The sequence below is a fragment of the Acyrthosiphon pisum genome, chromosome A1 (assembly GCF_005508785.2).
Source record: "Acyrthosiphon pisum isolate AL4f chromosome A1, pea_aphid_22Mar2018_4r6ur, whole genome shotgun sequence".
Classification (NCBI taxonomy): domain Eukaryota; kingdom Metazoa; phylum Arthropoda; class Insecta; order Hemiptera; family Aphididae; genus Acyrthosiphon; species Acyrthosiphon pisum.
In genome coordinates, this window is record NC_042494.1 from 74,141,276 (window position 1) to 74,154,546 (window position 13,271).

Sequence of the window (13,271 nt, forward strand, 5' to 3'; positions counted from 1 at the left end):
AGTTGTGAACTATTTTTCTAAAGGTATCGGGTATAGTTTTCGTCCGTGACCTCTTAAAGTCTAGTTACATGCTCAGTGGATTCTTTGCGAAAACTTTTGTCTAACAGCATTAATGATTTACGTATTTTATTCGAACATTTGTGACTATATAAACAGTTTGAAAAAGTGTCCATTAGTATAGTGTTGATAAAAAAATCTAGGTTTAAAAACAGAAGTAAAATGTATATTATGATTTATAAAATGAGGAAGTTTAACGAAACCAGCTATAGGTTATTAATTTAAATAATAGTGAGGGTAGGTTAGGTTTTCACCTCTGTCACGCCAAAAACGTAAATCAAAATATAAACCGAGCAATAAAATGCTGATTATAAAAAAATATATAAATAGAAGTAAAAATTATTTTACGATTTGCAGTTTGGGGCGGTAAATGTCCGTCGTTATGAGTCATAGAAATACATTTTAACACGCACTACCAAACTAGTGTTTCGCGAGTGAGTAAGTGTGAGTGTGTGTGTGTATGTGTAACATAGGAGAATGTTATTTTTATTTTGAACAATATATCGACAAGCTTGGTAGAACTTATACTTCTAAAATAATTATTATCGAATGAGTATTACCCGGGGCAGTAGTTGTAGTGGTGCAGGGTGAACGGAACGAAAAAGCGGAATCCTTAATATAATATCGTATTCTAACATAATAAGTCGAACGTAGAAACGTAACTACTATTCCTATTGCAAGTATCGCAACAAGATGAATGGAAAAAAAAATCCCAACAAAAATTTTAAAAATATAATAACACCGCAGAAGCAGCATCAGATAATACTATATACCGGTGGCGGCAGAGGAGCAGTGGCATAGTTACGTCACCGCCGCCGGCTACGTAATACAATAATACGATATTATTATTATTATTATTATTATTATTTTACGGTTTTTGGACCGTCCTTGCCTCAGCCATAGCACACTGCACCCGTTTAACGCGTGATGTAGTGCACGTCCAACCTACGCACCTGACCCGAGGCTCGCGGGTATAATTTATGCGTCCAATAAATAACGTGTCACCCCTTACACCAAGCCCCCACCCCACCTAAACTTCTACAACCTCACTTCCACTACACCCCCGCTGGATGCCGGCCGACGTTTTCCGTTTCATTTTGTACCCCCGTGGACACTAGACCGGAAGCTGGTTATCGGTCGTTGTAGTCGTCGTCGTAGTCGTTGTAGTCGTCGTCGTAGTCGTCGTCGCTGCCGTTTCTAGTTCAAAAGTGATAACACCGCTGCCACCCTTACGAGAGACACAAATGTGAGATTGTATTGCCGTCATACCCCACTGGGTTGTACCCCCCCCCCCCCTCCCCACATACACACCTCTAAATTCGTATTTATATAAATCACGTGGTCCTCTGAATATGATATAATGGTTGTAGCAATATGACGTTAGCCCCGTTCGGTTGACAGTCGTTTTTAAAAAAATAAATATTATACTGCAATGCTTGTGCTTCAGTTATATTATATAGTGACTACCATCATGAGATACTGGTCGCGAAGTTGCGTCGACGCCATATTGGATAGAGGTCGTTTTACATTATTTACACTACGCCTGGTTGTTATTAACGCCGGCGGCGATATGCTGCAGATAGAGATCGACTAATAGAATCGTATTTGTGACGAACAAAAGTCAAAAAGCAGATGAAAAGGGGAAAGGGGGGGGGGGAGACGTAACTTTTTTTAAACTGTATGTGCTGTCGAAATACCTCTGTGAGCCACTTGGAGATCGCGTTTAACTGTAGTCATCGGCTGCTGATGGACGAAAAGAAACATCAACCTGCTCAAAGACAGTATACACATGCTCATCTCCGTTCTCACCATGGTCCGTGTATATCCGTTATAGAGTATCGTGGGCAGTCAGAGGACATTATATCGTTGTAGTTGTTATTATTATTATGATTATAATTATTTATTCTCTCTCGTCGTTTTTGTGCCCTCTACCGTACCGTTAAAACAACACCACGAGTGAGTGACATGTGATGTCGCACCCGTACGATGTCTTAGGATGACACACACACACACTTGTTTATATTATTGTCGGATAACAAATTGTGCATTTTTCATTTGACTATACAGTACCTTGGCTGGTATTTATCATGTTTCTATTCAATATGATTATTTACTCAGTGTCCGCGATAAACATAACTCATTTAATTTCTACAAATGGTCTGATGTTTTTGTTTGTTTTTTATATTATACCTATTTGTTTACAGTTTTTATTAATTCATAACCACGTGTGACGACACCGATTTTATGAGAAGCAAATCTTCAGATCACCTACACAAGTTACATATATTACACAAATTAACATATTTATACGTCATATTATAGCTCTCAAGTATTGATATGGTTAATGGTTGTACTAACATAAATTATAATCAACATATTATACATAATTATATTACATAATTTGTATATAATTATTTGTTGTGCGACTTCATACAATTACATTCTGTTTTTTTTTTTTTGTGTTTCTGACGTATTACTGTTTAGTAAGGTTTTTGCGTGGGAAAGCTTTTTTTACCGTAAAATAAATATCTTCGACGTTAAAATATACATATAATATTTTAATAAATTTAAGCCAATTCTTACACCAATCACTTTTTTATTTATTCTTCTGACCTGAAACTATTCGATATTCTATGAATTTTCTATCTATTTATCTATATAATAGTTTTGATTGAATAAAATATTATACTACATTGTACAAAAAAAATTCTGAGTCTTAGGGCTCCAGCTATAGATTGGCAAGCCTTGTTGTACGTCAAATAAAACTATACGCAGAATCTGGTGACCCAAACACGTGCAAGAAGTCTCATATTTTATTACAATATCATAATATACTATAATGTGTAATAAAACAATTGAATGAGGTATTTTTTCATATAACAAAATTCGCTTACCTCAATCGACGTTATCCAAAAACGTATTGGACATTACTCTTTCGGAATATAATATACGCTGACGCCGTCTATCTGAAACAAACATAAAAAAAACACTGTTAAATGGATATTATATTATATTATTATATTCCACCCGGAAAACGGCATTTGGAATATTTGCGTAGCAAACTATACGGATAAGTACACTCGAAATAGATTTATGGTGGTTGTGTCATGGAAGGAATGCGCGTCAAAAGTCTTAAGCACTGGGTGAGTTAGCTACGTCAACGATCGAATGGTGTGAGAGAAAGCTAATGCGTGCAAGAAATTCTACAGACGACGTCAGCCACTGCTATAGACTCGACGGGGTGCAGGATTTTCGAGGCCGGTCCGTCGTATGACAAACGGTCCGGTGGAATTCGCGGTCGGACGTCGAAAGAAGATAAAACCTAAGTCCGTAAGCTCTGAAGGTTAGGACGTCTTTACAGCACGGTTATATTGGCTGACGGGCGGGCAACTCGTATATACACTGCGGCGGTATTGTGTGTTAACCAAACTTTTGGGGCTGGGTAAAACTGTAAAAGTATATTCTTCTTTCTGAAACAGACCCCCGGGGCTTGCCGACATTATAATATTATTATCATTACACTGTAGCGCTGTTATACGGTTCGTGGCCGACTGGCCGTAAAATATAACTTCACGAGGTAAAATAATAATAAAGATATTACTACACTACAGATATGCACACTCATAAAGTCATAACGGTGCATCTGAAACGCGTGTTTAAACGGCCGTCGGATTAAGTATAATAATCGTGTATAGGAACTCACGTTGCAGCACAGGCGGTCCATTAAACCCGCGAAAACATCGGTGGTGAAATTTCAAAACGTATTAATGATAAGTAAGCAATAACTAATAACGTTATGAACAACTATGTATGCGATAAACTGAAGTGTGTGCCATAATGTAAAATATTATAGCGGAATATCTGCATGATGAAAACCGCGAAAGCACTTGTACGTTCACGCGCATGCGCCCGAAAACGTACCTATTACCATGAGCCACACGATGGCCGATCGTCATTGTCGCTTAATTAGTACAATAATAATAATAATAATTCATGTTTAAAGGCTTCGGGATTGAATAATAACGATTATAAAAGTTTGTGCGTATAGTACATAATAATATTATCTTATTATTATTACAACGTTTCCATTTGAACAATTCATAATATATTTATTAATACATAACGCATAATCACTTAAGAAATCATCTTATGTAAATTTAATTTTAATAACGCCCGTAATTTCAGCGTTCGTGCCATTTTCACATTTTAAAGGCTACCTACAATAATATTATGTATAGGTACAAAAAGAGCCGGTGCTAATATTTTTTTTTCTCCTTAGAACTGAAGTTTGAGAAGCTTAGGTTGATCAGAAAATGCGTTGTTATGTATATACCTTTTGGTATATAAGTGTAGAAAAATGTTTTACCAGTGAACTTTCAAATGTGCGCAGTTTCTACAAAAAAAGAAAATTTTTTAAAACTATCCGTTGTTGAACCTCTCTACTCTTTTACAACGGCACCGGGTTCAATTATCCGAGGAGCTTTGCCTTGAATATTTTTTTAAATACCTAATAAAGAAAAGTGTTAAAAGAGAAAATTACTTTTCAACCATGTTAAAAGCGCAGTAACCTTTAAGTATCGTTTAAATAACTTTTATTTTAAGATAAAGGTATAACCACTGCGAAGCTATAAAAATACAATTTCAACTGAACATATTTTATGTGAAACCATAATATACTTTATGCACAGACTAAATGTTTTTTTTTTTTTTTTTAATTGGAAAAACTTTATTTTCACAAGAACTCTATGAATTTCTAGTAAGTGTACATCTAAAATAATAATTAATATCTAGCATCTATAAAGTGATACTTCCCCTAACCAAATTAAATTATTTTATGTACAATGTAAATGTTCAGTCCGGTGTACCATACACGCAAACACAATAAATATCGGATATAATAGTTCGTGAATGCGGAGGTTGAACAAACATTGTTTTTCAGATGTTATCGTACAAGAAAATAAAGACAAACATATTCGGATACTCACACACACATACTTATATTATATATATAATAATAATGTTTTATACATCTCTATGAGTTTTCCAGACGGAAAAAATCCATAACAAAACATAAAACGGACGTTATTAGATAAGACTTATTTTACAACATTATGTACACCGCCCAGACAGTGGGCAAAACCAGCGTGTATTTCAATAGGGAGGGGGGGCTAAACATAGCAAATACAATATAGGTTTATCATAACTAATTATTTTTCTTATTACAAATAATTATAATATCATAATTATCTATAAAAATAATTCGTATTTTCTAAGCAGTGTATTTAGATACGTTAAAAATATATAGGTATTGGTATAGTTGTTTTTTTAATTTTTTTTTCTTTAACTACAATACTGTTTTATTAAATCGTCTAATAATATAATAATTACATTCTACTTGGTGCCTATTTATAAATTAATTTGATTATAATAAAAATATCTGATCATTTTTTTAATGTATAAGACACAGATCCAAATATACATTTTTTACTTTATATTCCGAGCAGAATATTTTTTCCGAGAATTTTCTATTGTTATCGAATATTGTGAACTTTGAAAAACGTTAATTATTTTTGAAATGATGAGTGTTTTTAATAAAAACGGTCAATATAGGGTGACGTGAGCGGGTGATCAACCAAATAATTAACGAATCTCCGATGGAAATGATTTTTAGTTATTTAGAACATATAGTAGGTACCTAAATTTCACTGCTATACAAATACTAGATAATACACAAGTTCAAACTTAGTTAACGACAATGCAGTAAATTAAGTTTAGACCAAACAATACGGTAGTCTGCAGGTATACGTGCCTAACTCGCTAGTATATCTGTATTATGTTCATATTATTATATATTATTTATATTAATATATACGTAGCTGGCACAAGGGCGACGACGATCAATCGTTTTAATTGCGCATTTCGTACAAGTGTCAAGTCAAAGATGGATTTAAACTTAACACAAACTTCTGCTTATATAAAAACAATATTAATTCGTGTTCATTTTATCGAATAAGAAGGTTCGCGTTAATTAACAGATAAATGCATCCGTCCATATTTTAAGCGGTACGTTTTAACGAAATTAGAATTGTTTACATAAACGAACACCTATAGTTCAGTAAATCATATATTATATTGTATATATTTTAATCAGTATTTATTGTGAAGAACAATGAGGAGTGTTTTTTGAATCGGCGTGGATAAAGTATTAATATAAATAATCAATTATTATCGCATTGTAAAGAATTAAAATGCTTAAAAAAATGTCTTTCATTATATTTTGCCTATTTTATCTGTTTATCTATTAGATTTTTTAAATATAGGTATGTGTATGATTTATCTATGCCGTTTGAATTAAAAACTCTTTACCCGGACGTAAGAAAATATTATGGAATTCGGAAACGTCCATCAACGGGATCGTGAGTGTATGATAACTATGACTGTTATGAATCGTAGTCGCGTGCAATTTTTGAAATTATTATGTACAGTTGTTGTTTGGTGCGCTAATCAAAACAAATCTATACGCAAGTCATTGAGCAGTGAGTCTATGCTCCACTTTGAAAAAAAACCGCACCGCAGTAAGGATTTCATGCTTATCCGAAACTTTATATATAGGTACATAATATGTATATGTGTGTCTGTGCATTTAACTCTGGATATCAACTGGAAACAAAAAGAAATCCAAACTTGTAGCATGTATTCGGTCTATGTGTTAAATGTCTTTAATATAACTATGGAAGAAACCTAGAAAAACAGTGACTTCAAAACTTCTTCCATGCTGACAATATAATAATACACTTTTATATTTCTTAAACATTTATATATACACCCGATGTATGTTCGCAACATTATTTCATGTTCCGGAAATGTTGTGGTTACAGTGCCATACATAAAAAAAGACTCTTTTTGTGAGCTTTGAGATTTTTAACATTATTAATTTCAATGTAGTAACCAAATAAATTCTTGTTCAACATAGTTCGTTCTACACGAATGCGTTATGGTATATTATAAGCAATATGTATTATAATATAACATATAACATATTATGTTTAAAATTATAATCAGCACTGTATCGTTACAAGCATTGAGAAGACGATTTGTATGTTTTGAAACTTACTAACCGACTAATATTCTACTTTTATTATCGCAAAGATTGTATTCACTTTTCGGTTAAATTATAATTATCAGATATCAGTATTATTAGGGAAAAAAATTATTTCATTTTTAAATTATCAGAATTTTTTGTTTTCTACGGTAAATATACATTTATCCAAATTCAAACTAACGGTTTAAAAGTTATTTATTATGTTAAATTATAGTATAATGTAAATGCATCGAGAGATGTGGAGGAGTGTAGTAAATTTCATATCTACTTTAAGATTATTTTAACCTCATTACTCCTACAGCTTAAACTTTAAACAATTTATTATAATTTAATAAACTAAGAGTAATTTATTCCAGAGATTAAAATATGAACGCATATTATTTAACATTTTTTTTTTCTATTTTAGAGAATTAAAAAATATTAGCTCCTATTTAAAACCAAAATATGGTGTAACTATCATAAATTACGGCCAAGGGATATGTAAAAACATATTTCATTTTTATTAATATATTTGCATTGTTCAACGCTTTTAAAACCTTAACTAAATTAGTTACATTTCCAATATTAATAGTGTGTTTATAATGTTTCTATTAGCGTGCCTCGTGCATAATCAACCATTAGGATTTATTATAATCTCACTATGCTGAGTTATAGTTTGTAAATTGAAAAACGATTTTCGTTTTGTATTTTGTAATATTGAATTAATGAATATTTAATGTACACGAGAAGCCTATCATTAACATGAATATACAACCGTACAAAATTGTAATTTTTAACCCTGAGCAACCCTAGCAGAAAAATATTTAAAACGCTAATTAAAGATAAATAATTGTGCACACTCTCAGCAAGCACTGTTATATTATGGGCATCATAATTATTAATTATTGTCATTTAAAAAAAATTATAAAAAAAAAAAGGTAATACATTATCAAGGGGCGTTGAATACTGGCGTTTAAAGGGTTAAACTTTGCCAATTTACATACACGCCTCCTAAATATGTAAAAATAAAAATAAAAAGGTTGGCAATCTGTTTTGTATCACACCTTCAATTTCCTATATGGGTACTTTTAAATATTTCAAATTTAAAAAATAGATCTATTAATAATAATTACATTTTAACCGAATTTATTTGACATCAGTTAATAACAAATTATAACTACATATTTTAATTTTTGAACGGATATTTTAAAAGCGTGGATTGTATAAAATAATAAATTTCCTTACGAAATTGCTACCTATAAACAATTTAAAATAAAGATAGCACAAAATATATTATTATACTATTATAGAAATGGAATGATACGTAGGAATGGTACGTTTATCATTGAAAATATTGTAATAAATATTTACGTTATGAATTCGGAAAACATAGAAAATGGTTTTTTCATTATGTTTATGCGGTTTTTTTTTATACAGCCATCTAATATGTAAGTACCTACAAGAAAACACGTTTATTGTTAATACAAACATGACTTGTCTTTGACTGTGTTTTAGGTTTATTTTTCCTCTACTTATTACCATTGACGTTTATTCTGCGAGTATTTTAACCTTTTCTTGAAGTCTGACGTCTAACGTCTTTATCATTTATTTACGACATCATAATAATATTATGATAGCATTATTACAGGTATGCCGCGCGCGTCAGTAATTCACACCATGCTTTCGAAACCCTAAATTATTTAAGAAAGTCGGGTACCTACATACAATTTCCCACGCGTATACCTACGTGTAAGCGCCGCGGACGACGTAACGCCGTTTAATAATACACAATAGCCGTAAAATATTATTATAATCTTTCGGTTTCCCCTAAGTAAACTTATATAAGTATGTTAACGCGTTCGGAGTCATTAACGTGGCGTATAATAATACCGTTTCACTATTATAATATGACTACTATTATTATTATTATTATTTTCGGTGACTGGTGCAGTATCCGTTCAAATATGTAATTTGAACGTTGGCAAATGTACTGCGTTCCGTAGCCAAAATCCCGTCGGTTTCCACCGCAAACATTTCGACTGTTCATACACTCACATATATAATATATTAGTATATTAGTATATACAACATAATGGTCAACTGTGTGTTTGTGTTGCAGTTGAACGTGCACGATACACATTACACACCTTTTCGAACATCGATCATTATATATACTCAAATTAGAAGATCGCTACACTGCGTCACGGAACGCGAACTAATCGGTATTTATTTCGTACACCAAAGTCCCTCGGGTAACGGGGTTTATTGAGCTTTATTCAACTGTTAGACGTCGATATAGAGAAAAATACGCAAATTATAATATGCATGTTATTCAACACGAATGTCGATGAGATAAAGTGTTTCTGTTCAAACCAATATAATAATATTAACTGTATAATACCCATAATAATATTACAAAAGTTTGTATTATATTGCACTTCTGCCCCCGTGTCTGCATGCAGTGATATTGCATACCTAGTTATAAATTATTATATATATAATCATATAGATGAAGTTCAATCGGCGCTAGACGCAAAACATATGTCACACGTCGGTGACGTCCACGGTATAACAATAATGCATAACACACTTTAGTATAGAACAGGGATGGGCAACTCAAATTAACTAGCGGGCCACTATTAAGTACTTTAAAATCTAGTGGGCTGCAGTGCATAAGAGAAAGCAAAAAAGCAACAAAAAAAAAGGTCCTTCAAATTTACTAACATTTATTTTTTACGTTTTTTAGCGGACATTTTTAAAATAATTACTACAAAAACACGAAAATAATAGTATAATAAAATTATATGAAGTAATTTGAAAATGTAGCGCGGGCCAGATAAAAAAGGTATGCGGGCCGCCAGTTGCCCATCCCTGGTATAGAATATAAATAAATCAGTCGATTAAAAATTGCAATATATTGTTTCAATTTTAATGGATTCCAGCTATAGCGTTTGTTTTATCGGTTGATTTAATTCAGTCTTCAGTCTGTGTTACTTATTATGTCGCGTATAAGTGGCCGGGTAAACTATATAATAATATTAAGTCGTATTCGAATGTATTTTGTGCGCGTGTGTGTGCAAGTACGAGTGAATTGCTTTGAACTCCGTCTGGTCCCATTGACCAAAGAGCAATATAATACCAACGTATCCGAACAATGACAAAATGTTTGTTGACATAAAATATATGTCGACTAGTCACTATACATACATAATAGTGTAATGGAACCGTTGCCAATTAAAACATCATAATATATACATATACAATATATCTTGTAGTGTTTGAGACAACAATGCGGCGATGTAACCGAGTCCACGGTACTCGAGGACTGCAGAGTTATATAAATATATTATTATATGATTTATATTTAAAAAAAAACTTTGGTTCGTTATTAAAAACATAAAATACAATCCAAATAGTATAATAAATTCAATTATTTCGGATTGCGCGGTCATTCGTCTTCCGCGGTAACGTGTGCGGTGGCGCGGTGTGCTTAAATAATATATAGCTGGGACCAGACAAAGCCATGACTTAGGTTTAAATGTCGGGCGATACGATGAGATATTATATTAGTTTCCTAGTATCGAAATATCGAATCGTTTGCAATCTACGTTTAGTTATTATAATATCGAAACTTTCCGGAAATTGCTTATATTAATCGTCGAAAGGTGACATTTTGATATTTCCGCGTCATATACGTAGTAGTGCGATCGTTTATATTTAACGCAATACTTAAAATCCAATGACTGGCAATCATCATATTATTAATATTATGTGTCACATGATTACGGCAGTTGACACTATAATAATATATTGTGGAATAGTAATTTGACAGACGATAATAGTATTATTATTAATATACTATAACAGTCGAGTACTTGAGTGAAAAAACGGAAATATATTATACGATAGGGTCGTATGCTTTTTCCGTCAACCGGAAACCGTCTTTGGACAATGTGATCCATAAATATTTATACGTTGTCACTGTATATGTCAAGTGTTTTGCGCGAGCTACTATATTCTGAGGAGGTGCAGGATTGGGGTCAGTGGCTTTGGCATGTCAAGCGGGCCGTAGTGGACGGTTAATATTATAATCTATTATTATTTAGATCTACCCTCGTGGGGATTGCCGGATGGTAGCGATTTAATTAATCCTCCAAGACGCCGAAAATCCCAGATTTATTATGTATGCCGCCGACACGTTATGCAAACGCTCGGGCGATACAGTGGACGATACCGTGTCCAAAGAGTTTGCGCTTCAATTGAGTACGCTTCTACAGTGTGTTGTAAAATATTGAAACGAAGAGGAATAGCGATCAAACATAATAATTAAGAACAAAAAAAAATGTCTAGTATTTTATTTTATTTGTTAATTTATAGGTCAATAATTAATATTAACAAGACATCTAAGATATAAGTATTTAAATTATTAGAAATGTATTATTATTGTGAGAAGAAAATATAAATATTATATTTGAGCGAGTATAGCTACAGTATACATAACTTATACGTCGGCCTGTTTGACACACTCCAACGCCCTACGCGCGGGTGGACATCGGTCGGGCTAACGTACCATCACAACTATATTATTATATAAATCTAATATATATATATATATATATATATATCATATTTAAGTACACACGCGTACATTTATGTATACATATATACGTGCCTACTTCTTGATGGATGAGGTTTCACCCGAGTGTGAAATATTGTTTGTTGTTGTTTTTTCACCGAGTCCGCACCCGCACGCACGGAAAAGTATTATATATATATTATATCAAATTATAATATATCATTATCATAATATTAGGTATATCACATGCGTATTATACCTGTGTATAAATATGATATATAAACGTGTGAAAACGGTTTACATATTTTAAGGTGCATATTGTTTACCAACCACGTATATGCATACACACACACACACACACACTATATATATTATATATATATATATGTACCTTCGTGAAAAGTTTACAGCTCGGAGGTTGTGTATATATGACGTATCATATCGCACCTACGTATATATTACAATAATATTATGTACCTGCAGCTGCGGTGGTGTTTGTGGTCCGTCGGGGGACAGTGCTTTGAGACTCTGCTCGTGTGTCTTCTACCGACGAAAAACAAAAGTTGTTTTTATAGTGTTAAAATATAATATTTTACGAACGAAAAATCGTATGAATGATGAGTGTATTATAATATATTATGACCTCAGTAACACGGCGGAACTGCAAACATACATACAATGAAATTCTGTCGTTCGAAATAAGTATACTATAGATAGTGTATTATATACCTATAATATAATATTATAATATATTTACAGTGGTGCCAGAACTATGGGACGTGACCCAAAAGAGGGTGGTGGAAAGTTTTGAGGTATACATACATTATTTATAATATAACAGGTTATCACCTTTATTTAATATTTGATAACTATAAAATATAATGTACCCATGTAAAAGAAAAAATATGATTTATGTATAACACATATTGTACATATTTTATTACTTTGGTATAAACACAGTTTAGTAAATGTTCTCATCTGGTTATTGAATTGTTATGTCATTACCCGCGAGGATAACGAGCGTACCAGTGACGCTAACGTACTAAAAGTTATTTAAAAGAAAGATATCGTCAATGAAACAAAAAAAAAAGGTAATTAATGAGTTATTGTCGTAGGTGTCCAAAATTTCCCAAAATAAGTCGTACTATAAAAATTTGGGTAACCTCTGTACTATAATATTATAATATTACGTATACTACACACGTTAGTCACGAAACCACGAATGTACCAACGTAGTTCAACTAGCGTTTATAATAATGAACTGCGACGGCACTCTTTAATTTAAAATACAGTATCACTTAAACTATTATGCGTTGTGCATAATATTATAATATGTATAATGTATCAATTCAAACGTATAATATTGTGTACCCATAATGTAACCCATATACGCATATACGTTTTAGCAAACTTTTTTGTATCAAACGACCGACGCTACTTCCGAGTTCCGAGGGTTTTTTTAAACATAAAAAAAGTATTTTTATCATAATAATATAATAATATATAGTATAGTCGTATAATGCAAACATCGTCTCTTCGAAGTTCACGTCGTCGTCG

General features: G+C 32.4%; 1 protein-coding gene across 10 annotated transcripts in view; it reads right to left on the reverse strand.

Moving 5' to 3' along the window:
* LOC100169361 (leucine-rich repeat-containing protein 4B-like) overlaps positions 1 to 13,271 on the reverse strand; it is a 346,827-nt gene that overhangs the window by 76,428 nt on the left and 257,128 nt on the right. For 8 of the 10 annotated variants that reach the window (XM_029487502.1, XM_029487500.1, XM_029487497.1 and 5 more), the window contains one exon: positions 2,952 to 3,023. The gene's annotated coding sequence lies outside the window, so the exon portion shown is untranslated. The remainder of the gene's footprint in view (positions 1 to 2,951; positions 3,024 to 13,271) is intronic. The other 2 variants (XM_029487504.1, XM_029487501.1) reach the window with 1 other exon arrangement.